This window comes from Humulus lupulus, chromosome 2 (genome assembly GCF_963169125.1).
Source record: "Humulus lupulus chromosome 2, drHumLupu1.1, whole genome shotgun sequence".
Taxonomy (NCBI): Eukaryota; Viridiplantae; Streptophyta; class Magnoliopsida; order Rosales; family Cannabaceae; genus Humulus; species Humulus lupulus.
In genome coordinates, this window is record NC_084794.1 from 23,548,695 (window position 1) to 23,563,875 (window position 15,181).

The 15,181-nt window shown below is 36.5% G+C and overlaps 1 long non-coding RNA gene across 1 annotated transcript; it reads left to right on the forward strand.

Moving 5' to 3' along the window:
* Nucleotides 1–3,137: 3,137 nt before the first annotated feature.
* LOC133817496 (uncharacterized) lies at nucleotides 3,138–6,247 on the forward strand. Its single transcript, XR_009885569.1, has 3 exons — nucleotides 3,138–3,931; nucleotides 4,764–4,827; nucleotides 5,988–6,247. It is a non-coding gene; the product is annotated as an uncharacterized LOC133817496 (long non-coding RNA).
* The last annotated feature ends 8,934 nt before the right edge of the window (nucleotides 6,248–15,181 follow it).

Consider the following 15,181-nt stretch of genomic DNA (forward strand, 5'->3'; position numbering starts at 1 on the left):
CTCAGGGTAAATGAAAAAATTATATTGATTTGAAATGTAGAATGTGGAGTTCCAAGTAGAAGATTGGATCTTCCTTAAAGTATTACCATGGAAAGGGGTGAGGAGTTGAGGGCAAGTTGAGCCCTAGATTAATATGACCGTTTGAATCTTGGACAGGATCAGTCAGGTTGCCTTTGGATGAGCCTTAGTTTTGGCACTGTCAGTTGTTCACAGTGTATTTTATATTTCCATGTTGAGGACATGGGTTAGAAGAGACTCATGTGTTGAGTTATAAGAATCTGAAGATTGAGGCTAAGTTATCATGTGAGAAGTAGCCAGTTCAGATCTTAACAGAAAGAATAAGGTTCTAAGGAACAAAGTTATACCTTGAGTCAAGGTAATGTTATAGAGACAGTGAGGTCGAGGGAACGACCTGGGAAACTAGAATCAGTTGTGCGAAATTCTTATTCCGGACAGTTTAGATAAATTTTGAGGACGAAATGTCTATAAGGAGGAGATAGTTGTAATGCCCCAAAATCCCTAATAAGGTTTATGACCTTGATTAGGAGGCCGGGAGGGCCATAATTGATTTATTATGCCATTAAATGATTATATGCATGTTTATGTGAATTATATTATTATATGATGATAAATGCATGCATATGGGTCCACATTTTATTATAAGGGAAATTTGGTAATTTGACTCGTTGAGGGCGTAATTGTATATTTTCATGCATATTGGTGAATTATAAATAAAACCACATTATAATGTGGATTTGTTCAAGCCATTCGGCATGAGGCGATCTTTAAATGTAACTTATCGGTCTGGTCATAACGGGGTTAATTTCGGGGCTCGGGGTGAGTCTCGGGGTAATTTGAGGATTAGAACATTACCGAGAATTAAAGGGTAATCTTATATGATTTATTAGCATTTGATAATATTGAGAATAGCGGGAATTGGAGGGCGTTAATTATGATTAACGAGATAGGCGGGAAATGACGATTTTGCCCTTGGTGGTTGTTAAGTGTTTTAATGAGGCATGAGGGCATTTTGGTCTTTTGACCTTAAGGATAGATATAAACCATTAAGCTGCAGCAAAACAGAGCATCTTCATCTTCTTCTCCCGTTCATCTTTTCTTCTTCCTTTTTTCTTGAATTTTGAAGCTTCTTTTGAGGAACTAAGCTAGGGAACCAAACCTTGAGGGTTTTGGGTTATGTTTCACCATCGAAGATGGTGTAATTCTGAGCTTGATGTAAGTTTTTATCCATCGAATTTCTGGTTTCTTGCTCTGTTTTCTATTTGAGTTTCAGTTGGATTTTGAGTTGGATAATGGGAATTTTTGGCAAGGGTTACTTGGTTTATGATGCCTAGGGCTTGCGTATATGATATTTGGGTTCATTTGGGGGTTTGAAAGAAGTTTGGAAGCTGGTTTTTCAGGTTGGAAATGGAGGACTCGAAGGAGGGAAAAACCAGGTTTGAAAACCCTGGTTGTAGTGCTACAACGCTAGCCAGGGGCATTTCACTCTGCCAAGGGAAATGGGGAGCTAGAGGGGTAGCGCTACAGTGCTACCCTACTTTTCCAGATTCCAATTTTAGGCACTTTTGAGGGTTTTTGGCTCGGGGTTTCAATTCCTAAGGCTCGGGATCGAATCTATTCACCGTTTGGGTACAATTCAAGATCTCAGGAGTGAGGTTTAGGTCAAGACCATTTTATTGTTGATTTCATTAATTGGAGATTGTAATTGGTTATAACTAGGTGACCGTTAAGGAATCAAAATGATCGATCGTTCTCAAGGGTCGTTCAATTGTTATTTCTCGCTCAAACCAGAGGTAAGAAAACTGCGCCCCATATGTGGCATGCATGGTTATTAATGAGGCATGTTGAGTGTTTAAATGTGGACATTGATTGCATATCAAATCTTTCTTACTTGTGAATGGCACTGACATATTAGTCAGAATCGGTAATGGTGTCGGTATTAACTGTGAAGCTGTGACTTACTAGTCAAGTTCGGCAGTAGTGCCGAGCACTGGTCGTATGGTATTGGCTTATGAATCAAGAACGGTATTACCGTGTTTAACGCAAGCTGAAAAGAATAGATCTAATTGACATAAGCATTATCATCCTTACCGAGACAGGCTTATCAGTCATCTGATCGAGATAGACTTATCAGTCATCTATTTAGGGAGTGGCTTATTAGTCAACTGTTCAAAGAATGACTTATTAGTCATCTACTCAGAGCGCAAGACTTCACAAACATTTATTTATACTTGCTTGCATGCATGAGTAGGGTTATTACTACTAGGCATGCCTGTTGAGACTTAGTAACATGTTATTACTTGTTCATGGGCATATTACGTTTTCTTGTTAGGCTTCAGCTCACGGGTGCTATGTGGTGCAGGTAAATGCAAAAGAAAGCTGGACCATCCTTGAGTTGGAGAGCTTAGGTGACGATGTGTACATATGCGGTTGCTCGACCGCCATGACCAATGGTTGAAAAAGGAACTAGGGTTAAACCCTATTTTGCCACTTAGATCGGCTGGTTGTAAATATTTTGTTGTAATTAAACTTTCAATTATATTTTTGAGATCGCAATGTATATGGTAAATGTTTCAGTGAAACGTTATATCTTAACCAAAAATTTTAACCCTAAACTGCTAATCATACTTAGTTACACGATTATGGCCAAATGAATCGATTAGCGAGTTTAGCACTGTTTAAAATGCTCACAGTAACGGTCCGTGGAGTTTAGGGCGTTACACTGACCAACTTCGTATTGGAGTAAGTCTTTCCAAGAGCATAGGACTCATTTGAGATATCACATAATTTGGCATGAAAATCTGCTATTGTCTCTCCATCCTCCATATTCAAGTTCTCAAACTGAGTAGCCAGAACCCTTAATCTTGCTTTCTTGACAGCTTGAGTCCCTTCATTCTTTGTCTTCTATTTTTCCCAAGCACTTTTAGCAATTTCACAATTGGCTATGACTTTCATCTTTTTTGTAGAGACGGCATTGAAGATAGCATGAAGAGCTTTGGAGTTGAAATTTGCCTTCTCAATCTCAGTTTCAGACCATTCACTCATAGGATTGACAATTTCAACTCGATTTTCAGTAACACTGTAATATCCAACATTTTCATAATACATTTATTTATTATAAATCAAAGTTTTAATACATAAAATGTACAACTTTACAAATTTAAGAAATAGTAATGGAAAAATAGTGTTTAAAATATGATTTTATGTTTTTAATGAGATTAAAGAAAGAGAAACTTGAGTAGTCAAGTATTGGACCCAAATGTCATATAATTTTAATTGGGGATTTTTATAAAATTAAGAAAGTTTGGCTAAAGGGCTTATTTGAAAAGAATTTTAGTATTTTGGGTCCAAGTATAATTTTTAAAAATAAATAAATAAATAAAATAAAAATAAAATAAAAGGCTTCAGCCTTTCATTTTACCCGAGCCCCTCTCTCTCTCTCCTCAGAAACTCTCTCCTCTCTCTCTCTCTCTCTCTCTCTCTCTCTCTCCTCTGCGTATTACTGTTGCCGACGACGCAGGAGTACTTTCCGGCCACCATTTTTAGCCACGCGCCGGACCGTTGGATTCAGAGGCCTCCGAACTATCGACCCACGCGGGAATCTAGAGCTCACTCGCCGATTAAACGCCTCAACCACTCGATTTAAGTTCGGCCACCCCGCGACTTCAAAGTTGCGATTCGGCCACCTCGGGCATCCGTTTGCCGATCCGTCACCACCATCGTGTTCCTCGTGTTGTGGGCTTCAAAACCCAATAACTTGTTCCTACATCTACCATAGTTGGGTGGTGGGCCCACCACGAGCCACCGCGATCCACCGTAGACCGACGGTCGAAACTTAGTGTTCGAGGTTCCGAAGTACGTTTTGAGTCTCAGAAAATCATCGTTTGACTTATTGTGGAACCCGATCATTTTGGTATAATTTCTTTAACCTATATATTGTGATTTAATTGTGATTGATTAGAGTAATTGTTATTATGTGTATTTATGGTATATAATTATATATTATTGATATATGGAATATTTTCTGTAATTTACTGGCTGTCTGGGATTATATATATTTTTTATACAGGTTTTGATTTTGGAATTGTCCACTTTATAGCCGTTGTGCTGTCTAATTTTCTAGAAAATATTAGATATTAAATCAAGTATAAAAATACATATTTAATTGATTTTATATTAATATGGAAATTATTATGATTAAGTAATTTTAATTATTATTGTTATTATTTTGTTAAGTAAATCAAGAATACAGATTCATATATATATATGAAAAGTATGATTTATAGTAAACCTATTATCTAACCATTATTATTGTATATTAATATTTGAATATTAAAATAATATCAAATATTAGTTTCCTACAGTTATTGATATTTGTAAGACCGGTGAAGTTTGGAGAAAGTATATTTATTATATCACTGGAATTGATATTATGACTAACTAATAATAATATAAATATTTATATTTATATTATTATCATTATATTGATTATTACAACTTTATGTTACAAATATGATTTCTTTTATAAAATGACTATTTGAATATATACATCCATATACGTATTGCTATTGAAGTATTTTGTTATTAATATCGAAATAAGTTTAATTATAGACGATAATTATTATTGTTGTTAGGATTATAATTATTATTATCATTTATATAGTTTCTGGTATGATTAATATACACTATCAATATTGTATATTTACGGATTAGATAGAATTTAATAAATTATGTGCCTTGAATAGGATTTGTATGGATTTGATTGATTGACTCTTGGTGAGCCGTTTTAAAATAAGCTAAGGACCTAAGGTAAGTAAATCTCACCTTTTGTGCTTAAGTGTAAGATGCATGACTACATTGATTGTGTACATCTGATGAGTTAAGTATGGTATGATGATGATGCATATGATAAGTATGTGAAGAATGGTTATATGAACACCATAAGGGTGTTGTGTGATATGTAATTGATGAATTCTGTGATATGTGAAAGATGTCTTACTTGGTTAAGAATGATATGAATTATGTGCAAGTATGTGTTCTTATGTTGATGGATATGTGGATTACTCTATGTTCATGATTTGTTATATGTTATGATATATGAAGCGTTTAAGTTTTTAGGCTGGAAACCTTAGACCTGAGCCATAGCTCTACGTTAAGGTATAACAACGCCACCAACCCAAAGCTTCATGTATTATGACTAAAGATGTTTTGAGTTATATGAGATGTGATACAATGCCTTGATTGAATACCATCAACATCAGTCATGAACACGAACATTGGCATTTCAGCATCAGCATGTATGCATGGCATGTACATTTATGTGATACATTATTATGTGATATAAGACCATGCATATGGATATGAGAAAAGTTATGAAATGTCTTGAAAAGTCTTATGTAAAGTTAAACATTTTAATGACACAAGGCTTAAGCAAAGTGATAATAAGATGTTTAAAAAGGGTGCCACTGTTTTGATGAAGCAATCAAGTAAGTTCAGTAAAGAAGACGGAAGTCTATAAGACTTATAGTGGCTGCCCACTAGTGTGGGCTAGGTCAGAGTTGACCATTCAGATATGTTTGCCATGTTTCCGTCTTTCTCCTCCATATGTGTAATAAGTATGGCAGCTATGGCAACGATGAAATGAGTGTTATGATGAGCCTAGCTGAGATGATGGCTAGCCGGAGGAGAACCCATGGGATTCTATATGATATGTGTAACAAGCCCTGCAGGCATTGGCTGAATCAAACAGTGTGCACAAGTGATATTGGGCCCATAAAAATGTGAAACTAAAAGAAAGAGCATAAAAGTAAAGTTTGAAAGTGCATGAGCAATAAATGGAATGCATAAGTATATAAGTCAGCATATTAATATATGTGCACTACAAACTCACGACATTCATGTGTATGTGTATGCATGAGATTTGCTTACTGAGCGTTAGCTCATTATGTTATTTTCCAACATTTTTCCAGGTGTGGCTTTAGCTGTTGAGCAACTTGTGGAGCACGGACTCAGTAGCAATGCAATAATGGTTTAGAGTTTTCATATGGCTGCCTTAAATTTAAAGTATTCATACATGTAATAATTTCTTCTAATAAGTTTATATAAAAGTTTTAAATTTTTCTGTATTTCTTCGTATCATTTTATTTAATTCTTTTGGTCAAGTGCCTTACATACTCGTAAACCCTAGAATTACGAGTATGTGGCAGACGTACCCTACCTTAGGGACGTTACAAACACTTGGGGCTTTCCACCCATTCACCACTGCCATCCATACTCTTTCATCTACAGCTCTTAGAAATGCCCTCATCTTGGTCTTCCAGTATGGATAATTTGATCCTTCTAGCATAGGAGGTCTAGAAGTAAATCCCCCTTCTCTAAATATATCCATTTGAATCTGTACACAACAAAACCAGACACCTAGATACAACAAAACAAAGGATTGATAGATCATGAATTAACTAGAAACACAAATCCACAGAAAAAAGTCACTAAAGCGAATAAACCCAAACAAAATGTCAAACAGATAGAGATCGATCTTTAGAAATCCTGCTCTAATACCAATTTGAAGATGGATTTGCTACTCTAATGACAAATTCAAATTACTTGTGGAAATGAAATAATCTTAATCTCTATGAATGTAAGCATTAAAACAAAGTAACATCAATTTCAAAAATTCAAGAAAGTTTATCATAGATTTGAAGTCTACAAGAAATGTTAACAAAAACTTTGTACAATCTAAAATAAAGTATATATTATGATTGTACAACAAAATCAAGAAATATAAAAGAATTAGTGAAAGAACAATTCTAAAAGCAAAACTTTGGCAGAGCACACTCTTTGAACTCCCTTCAAAGACCTGATTGAAATCCCTTCAGTTGTTGTCTAATCCAAGCTTTTGCTTCCCCTCTAATCTTCAAAAACCCAGCAGAGATCTTAAGCTTCTTCTTCAACCTTTTCACTTTCACCTGCAACAAAAAGCTAAGACCAAGAAATGAGATCTAGGGTTTTTCTATCAGAGTTAGTTGATTCTGTTCTGCTCAATATTTTATTTATAGAAAGAATGATAGGACCAAGTGACATCACACAGTCACGTGTGAACTGCCAGCTGGAGAAAGCACTGTTAGTTAAACTAAACAACTAGCCTGTCAATTCAATATTAATAACTCATAATATTGAGATAAAACATATCGTAGCACAGACAGAACAAGATACATAATTTTTTCCAAACAAAAGCAGGATCTAAAAACTGACATTAACAGAGTAATTGATCTTGTTTTTCTTTTAGTATTGTAAATTTAGGTCTTTTTTTGTTTTGGGTTGTTTCCTGTAAGAACACCACCTAAATTTAGGTTAAATTTTAAGATTGAAAAATGTTTTATTGAATGGTGTTGTGGGTAAACCATTTGGGAATAATGGTTAGGTCAAATTTTTTCTTAAACTAAAAAAACTTGATGATCCATTCATAGTTGCTTCTTAGGTTAGTATTGATATGCTTGGCCCAAGAATCGATTGGTATCACAAATCCTAATGATGGTATTGAATTTCTTTGGGCTATGTTTTTAGGTTATGTTTGGTTGGCCCGAATGGAAAAAAAAATACTAACCTTCTATTTGGTAAGGAAGAAAAATGAGAGGGAAGAGAAAAGTGGAAAGAACTATAAAAGTGAGTAGGTTGGTAGGAGGGAAGAGAGAAGGGAAAATAAAAATGGATAGAAAAATGTGGTGGGACCCAGCTAAAATATTTTCTATAGAGAGAAAACCAAAGAAAAAAAGTGTGGTTTAATTATTTGAAGTTTAATGACTAAAATATCATTTAAATGGTGAGACTCATATATTATATATATATATTATATATATATATATATTTAATAGAGTTCATATTTTCAAAGATGTGGTAAGATTATAAAATTTAGATTTTCATATTATTTATTATTTTTAGTAAAAAATTATTTTATTTTTATCTTCACATTTTTATATATCTTCAATATATTATATAGAAAAATATATTAAATATATTTATTATTTTTTAGCCTAAAATTTTTAAATATAAATTATTTATGTGTACTTTATTTACAATATAAAATAAAAGGAAAAAACGAATAGTATGCATTATAAAAAATTTATTTTCATGCAATTATGATAAAATTATAAGAGAAAAATATATTTATAATTAATGCATAAAGATAAATATAAAAAAATATATATAAATATAAGAGTAAAAATGTCAATAAAAAAATTTATTTCTTCTCTTTTTACCAAACAAGTAGGAGAGAAAATATATATTTTTTCTTTCCTTTATCTTTTCTATCCCTCCTATTTGATTTCCTCTCTCTTCCAAACATAGGCTAAATGTGTTAATTCATATGTTTGGTTGATATAGTTAAATTTGGACAACTCATTCTCCAATTTAATTGAATCGGTATTCCATCTAAAATTGGGTGGAATAACTATTATATTCCAAAATGTAGACTCCAATGTATGGAAATGTGTGTTCTATATTTATTTTTCTTTTTTCTGCTTGTTATTTGATATTAGTTTTATTATATATATATTTTTTAAAATAGTGTGATGTATTTGTAGTTCTGCCAGTAAATTTAATAATTTTAGCCAAAATTATAACAAAATTTCAAAATAAATTTGATAGAAAGTTGAAACCAAAACGATAAAAGAAAAATATTCTAATAATACTTATAGAAATGCAAACTAATACTTATTTAAAAAAGATGAAAAACAATACTCATTCAAAAAAAATTATCATTAATTCAAACAATACTCATTCAAACATGAAAAAAATGAATATTATTTAAAGCCCAAGTTAATTATAACATCCTAAAATTCCTAATAAGGCTTAGGACATTATTGAAATATTATGTGTTTATATGTGAACTAATTGAATATTTATGTGATTATATGAATTATATTATTATGTAGACGATGTTGCATGTTTAAGTGTATTAAATGTACATAAAAGACTCACTTTTATTAAAAGGGGCATATTTGTAATTTTGACCGTTGAGGGTATATTTGTGATTATATGGTATTATATGATTGAGGCCACATTATTATGTGGATATATTTGAGATGTTCGGCAAGAGTCGGTCCTTTTGAGCAAGATAACGGTTTAGTCACAACAAGGATTTATACCCGGCTCGGGGTGAGCCAATTCGGTGAGTTACCGGGACTCATTGGAGTATGAGTCATATTTTGGAGAAAAATGGTGATATTCCCAGCTAGCAGAATTATCTGGAAGTTTTGAGTATAGAGCGGGTTAAGAGAGTCAAAATGACATTTTTTTTCCCTTGAGGGGCTTTGAGAGGGATTTAAGGGAGTGATGGCATTATGATCATTTGGACCAAGGGTTGTCTTAATCAGCTGAGTTTACCAACTCAGATATTTAACAACACAAAACTCTCTCTCTCTCTCTCTCTCTCTCTCTTTGGTGCTTTGGAAATTTTGAGGGAAAAGCTCTCGATCCTTTGAGTTTTGGGGCAAGGCTTGTTGGTGATTGAAGCTGTAGTTGAGATTGGAAGCTTATAAGCTTAGGCAAGAAGCTAGGAAACGATTTTAACAGAGGTAAATTTAAGTTTCTGAGTTTCCAAAGTTATTTATGAAATTTTAGTTTATATAGTGTTTTGGTTGAGTTTGGAGGTTAGCTTTTATGTTTATGAGCTATTGAAATTGTTTTCATGGTCAATTGTGAGTAAAATCATGTGTTGGGATGATTTTGGAAGGTTGGACGATTCTTAAAATCGCTGGAAATCTGGGTTCGCAGCTTCGCGTTGCGACCCTCATGAACTTAGAGAACAGGGATGTTCCTCGAACTGACTTGGCACCGTGGCACTAGGCAGGTTGCACCACGGCACGTGTCTAATGATTTTTGGGCTCAGGCTCTCTGAATTGTTGAGCATTGTGACTCTAATTGGGTAAAAATTTGAAAGTAGGTTTTGGGAGTTGGGAACCCAAACCTAAGGGCTCACGAATGGTTTACTACTCGGGTTAGTAGAATTCAGAGTCCCGGAGGCTAGGACTTGGTCTAGAAGCCTTTATTAGATGGTTTCTTGATAATTGTACCTTATTTTGGTTGTGACTAGGGTATACCGTTAGGCTCGGGAAGAAAGGACCGCACTCGGGGTCACTATACGTGTCTCGTTAAGGATTTGAGGTAAGAAAACTACACCTGATCTGTGCTTAGGGCTTGGCCCAGTTATTGAACATGGTTATAACCATGCTTAGTGTGTTTTATTGCATTGTGCATATCTATATTAAATTATGAATGTATATCTGTTATATCTTATTGAAAAGCTCAACTTATTAGCCGAGGGCTTGTCAATTACAGTTAATTGAAAAGCTTGGCTTTTCAGTCAAGGATTCATTTATTTTATCTGATTAGGTAGCTCGACTTATCAGTCAAGGATTTATTAGTTATATGTATGATTGAAAGACTCAACTTACGAGTTGAGGGTGGAAATAGTGTGCTGAACGTAGGCTGATGAGGTTTGGCCTACCCGAAAGCGTGATATACGCTTGAACACCCTATGGATGCATGAAATATAAAGCGCCAGGTACGCTTGGCCAGCCCTAAGGCTACAGGGAAATAGGGAAATGGGCCCCGGTGTGGCTCTATAGTCACTTATCTGGGGAATAGGACAATGGGCCCTGGTGTGGATATAAATTCAGTATTTGAATTTAATGCATGCACGAGTAGGGTTATTACTGCTAGGCATGCTGATCATGATTCTGTAATATGATGATTTACTACTTATAAGCATGTTTATGTTTTCTTGCTTAGCCTTGGCTCACGGGTGCTTTGTGGTGCAGGTAAAGGGAAGGGAAAGCTTAGCCAGCCATGAGTTGGAGAGTTTCAAGGGTAGGGTTTATGTAACGCCCTAGTTACTCCAAGACCGTTATTGTGGACTTTAACAGTGCTTAACTCGCTAAATGAGTCATTTGGTTATAAACGTGCATCTATGTGTTATTAATTGGCTAAGGTGAAAATTTGTGATAAAAATGAATGGATATATTTTATTTAAAATATAAATCTATACATGGGCCCATAAAAGTGTTTACAAAGTTATTTACAATCCAAAATGGTCATTATAGAGTAAAAATTACAACCCGCTCACCTAAGCGGCAAAAATAAGGTTAACCCCTAGTTCCTCTGAGAAACACCTTGACCATGGTGGTCAAGCGGCAGCATATGTGCACGTTGCCACCTAAGCTCTCCACTCAAGGCTGGGTGAGCTTTTCTTTCCCTTTACCTGCACCACATAGCACCCGTGAGCCAAGGCTCAGCAAGAAAATTCATTACTGCATGTAAGTAATATCAATAAATGATTATGGTAATCATTCTCAGGATTGCAGCCCTAATTAGATAAGTGAATAACAATATATGATTCTGGTAATCATGCTAGGGCTAGCAGCCCTAATCAGATAAGTGACTAATAAGTCACACACTTGGTAGGTGACTAATGAGTCACACACTTGGGCTTTGCAACTTGATCAGATAAGTGACTAATGAGTCACGAACTTGGGCTCTGCACCCTAAGCCATGTGAATTTATGGTCACCTGAGCCTTTTGGCTCTGGCTCTAAGTAACTAGCCTTTAGACTAGAAAAGCGATTCTGTTTTCATAGTCAAGAATTTCATGCTTATGTTGATAATGCTTATGTCGATTAGATCTAATCTTTTCAGCTTGCGCTAAACATGCTAATACCGTACTTGACTCATTGGTCAATTCCATACGACCAATGCTCAATACTACTGCCGAACTTGACTAATAAGTCACAGCTTCACAATCAATACTGGCACCATTGTTGTTTCTGACTAATAAGTCAGTACCATTCACAGATAAGCAAGACTGCTGAGCATTTAATATGCATTCCATATTTACAAATAGAGCACTCAACATGCATCATCAATAACCATGCATGTTAGAGACTGGGTGCAATTTTTTTACATCTGGTTCGAGCGAGAAATAATAAAAGAACGACATTTGAGAATGATCAATCCTTAAGTTCCTTAGCGGTCACCTAGTCATAACCAAATATGAAATTCCATTAATAAAATAAATCAATAAAAGGTTCATGGTATAAACCTCGCTCCCGGGACCACGAATCCTACTAACACGGTTAGTAGATTTGATCTCGAGCCTTAAAAGTTGAAACCCCAAGCCTAAACCCTTGAAAAACTCCTCCCTGTCACAAAAGAAGGGCGGGTTACGACTTGGCCTAGTAAACCTGTCACGAAGTCCATAGCTATATCGTCCCACTTCCATTCTGGTACGCTAAGCGGTTGCAATAAACCTGCAGGTCGCTGATGCTCTGCTTTCACTTGCTGGCATATAAGACACTTAGATACATACTCTGCTATGTCCCTCTTCATCCCTCTCCACCAGTATATTGTCTTAACATCATGAGTCATCTTGGTTGACCCTGGGTGAACTGAGTATGGGGTACTGTGTGCTTCTTCCAAAATCGTCTTCTTAATAATTTGATCATTTGGCACGCATACCCGATCCTTATATCTCAATAAACCTTGGCTAGATATTGAGAAATCTGTAGCTTTGCCTTCTCTGACTGCATCCATATGTGCTACTAGTGTATCATCATGTACCTGACCAATCCGTATATCCTATAGCAGATTCGATTGGATAGACAAGTTAGCCAGCTTGTCTACAATTACTTCTATTCCGGCACTGATCAGCTCCTGTTGTAGCAGCTTTTCTATTCCGGCTAAAGCTGCTAAATTTCCACAACTTTTCCTACTAAGCGCATCGGCAACTACGTTCGCCTTCCCCGGGTGGTATAGGATTTTGCAATCGTAATCCTTCACTAATTCTAACCACCTACGCTGCCTCATGTTGAGTTCCTTCTGAGTAAAGAAGTATTTTAAACTCTTGTGGTCCGTATAAATCTCACACCGTTCTCCGTAAAGATAATGGCGTCAGATTTTTAATGCAAAGACCACCGCTGCCAACTCCATATCGTGAGTTGGATAGCGCTGCTCGTACTCCTTCAGTTGTCATGAGTTGTAGGCTATCACCTTGTCATTTTGCATCAGCACGCAACCCAATCCTTGCTTTGATGCATCGCAGTAGACTACGAACTTATCGTTGGGTGTCGGTACACAGAGTACTGGTGCTGAGCAAAGCTTATCCTTAAGTAACTGGAAGCTTTCTTCACACTTATCATTCCAGTTAAATCTTTGTTGTTTCCGAGTCAGGTTGGTGAGCAGAGTGGCTATCTTTGAAAATCCCTCTACAAACTTCCTATAATAACCTACTAACCCTAGAAAGCTTCTTACTTCAGATGCGTTCTTTGGTCTGGGCCAATCCTTCACGGCCTCTACCTTTGATGGGTGTACTACAACTCCATCTTTCGATATAATGTGCCCGAGGAACGCCATTTGCGAAAGCCAAAAATCATATTTCTTGAACTTGGCGTAGAGTTGATGCTCCTTCAATCGCATCAAGATCAACCTCAAATGTCCCTCGTGCTCCACTTCATCCTTGGAGTATATTAAAATGCCGTCGATGAACACAATGACAAATTTATCCAAGTAATCCTTGAAGACCCTATTCATTAAGTCCATAAACGCGGCTGGTGCGTTAGTAAGACCAAAGGACATAACCAAGAACTCGTAATGTCCATAACGAGTCCTAAAGGCTGTCTTAGGAATATCTTCTCCCTTTACTTTGAGATGATGATACCCGGACCGTATATTGATCTTTGAAAATACAGTCGCGCCTCGGAGTTGATAAAAAAAGTCGTTGATCCGAGGTAGCGGGTACTTGTTCTTAATTGTTACCTTGTTCAGCTCGCGATAGTCTATACACATCCGCATACTTTCGTCCTTCTTCTTCACGAATAACACCGAAGCTCCCCATGGCGAATAGCTCGGCCTAATAAAACCCAAGTCTAGGAGTTCTTGTAGCTGCGTCTTTAAATCCTTGAGTTCCGTAGGTGCCATCCGGTATGGTGCCTTAGAGATAGGCTCGGTGCCTGGTACTAATTCTATCGTGAAGTCTATTTCCCGAGTTGGCAGCCATCCTGGCAAGTCATCGGGAAATACCTCTGGAAATTCTCGTATAACGCGGACATCTCCAACCTTAAGTGGTGTCTCCCTTTCCACATTTGTGATGCTGGCTAAGAACGCTTGACATCCTTTCTCCATCATTCTCTGAGCTTTGAGAGATGATACTAACGGGGTGCGTAATCCTGAAGCTTGTCCCATGAAACATAGTTTCTGGTCATCAGGAGTCTCGAACATCACCTTCTTGTGTATGCAGTCGATGGTTGCGCCATGCCGTGCTAACCAGTCCAGGCCTAGTATTACGCCGAAGTCCTTGATTACTAGTTCTATCAGGTCTCCTTCTAGTTCTATGTCCTCAATCTTGATCGGTACGCCTCGTACTATCCGTGATGATAGAACTACTTTGCCCGAAGGCAACTCGATTACAAACCTAGTTCTATATCTTTTACAAGGTTTGTCTAGTATTTCTATCATTCCTAACAAGATATACGAATGAGTGGCTCCCAAATCAAATAATATAGAACATAAGTTATTGAGGATAAAAACCTGACTTGTGACCACCTTATTGCTAGCATCAGCCTCTCCTTGGGTTAAGGCAAAAACCCTAGCAGGAACCATCTTGTCGTCATTCTTTCCTTCTGGCTTGCGCTGAGGACAATCTCTTTTCTGGTGTCCTTCCTGACCACAGTTAAAACATTCCTTGGTGTTTGCGCGGCATTCTCCAGGATGCTTCTTCTGACACTTAGCACATGGCAAGTATTCCACGTAACCTGGCCTATTTCCCCCATTATTCGTCTGTGCCCTCTTATCGCTGTCGAATTGCTTGTTATTCGGATGCCGTCTTTTCTGGCTATTACCGTTGTTGCCGGACTGATTGTTGCCATTATGGTTGTTGTTCCGACTGGTCTGAGTTTGATTCTGCTGTCTAGGTTCAGGCTTACTGGCTTCCTCTTTACTTACATTAGCCTGCAACCTCTCTAATTCTATTACCGTCTCAAGAACGTTGGCATATGTAGTATTCCCCGGGTTTGCTAACTTAACCCCTATCTCGATTTTTGGTCGAAGTCCTCTAACAAACTTGTTTACCCTCAGTTAAATGGTTGGAACCATCTCAGATGCGAATTTAGCTAATC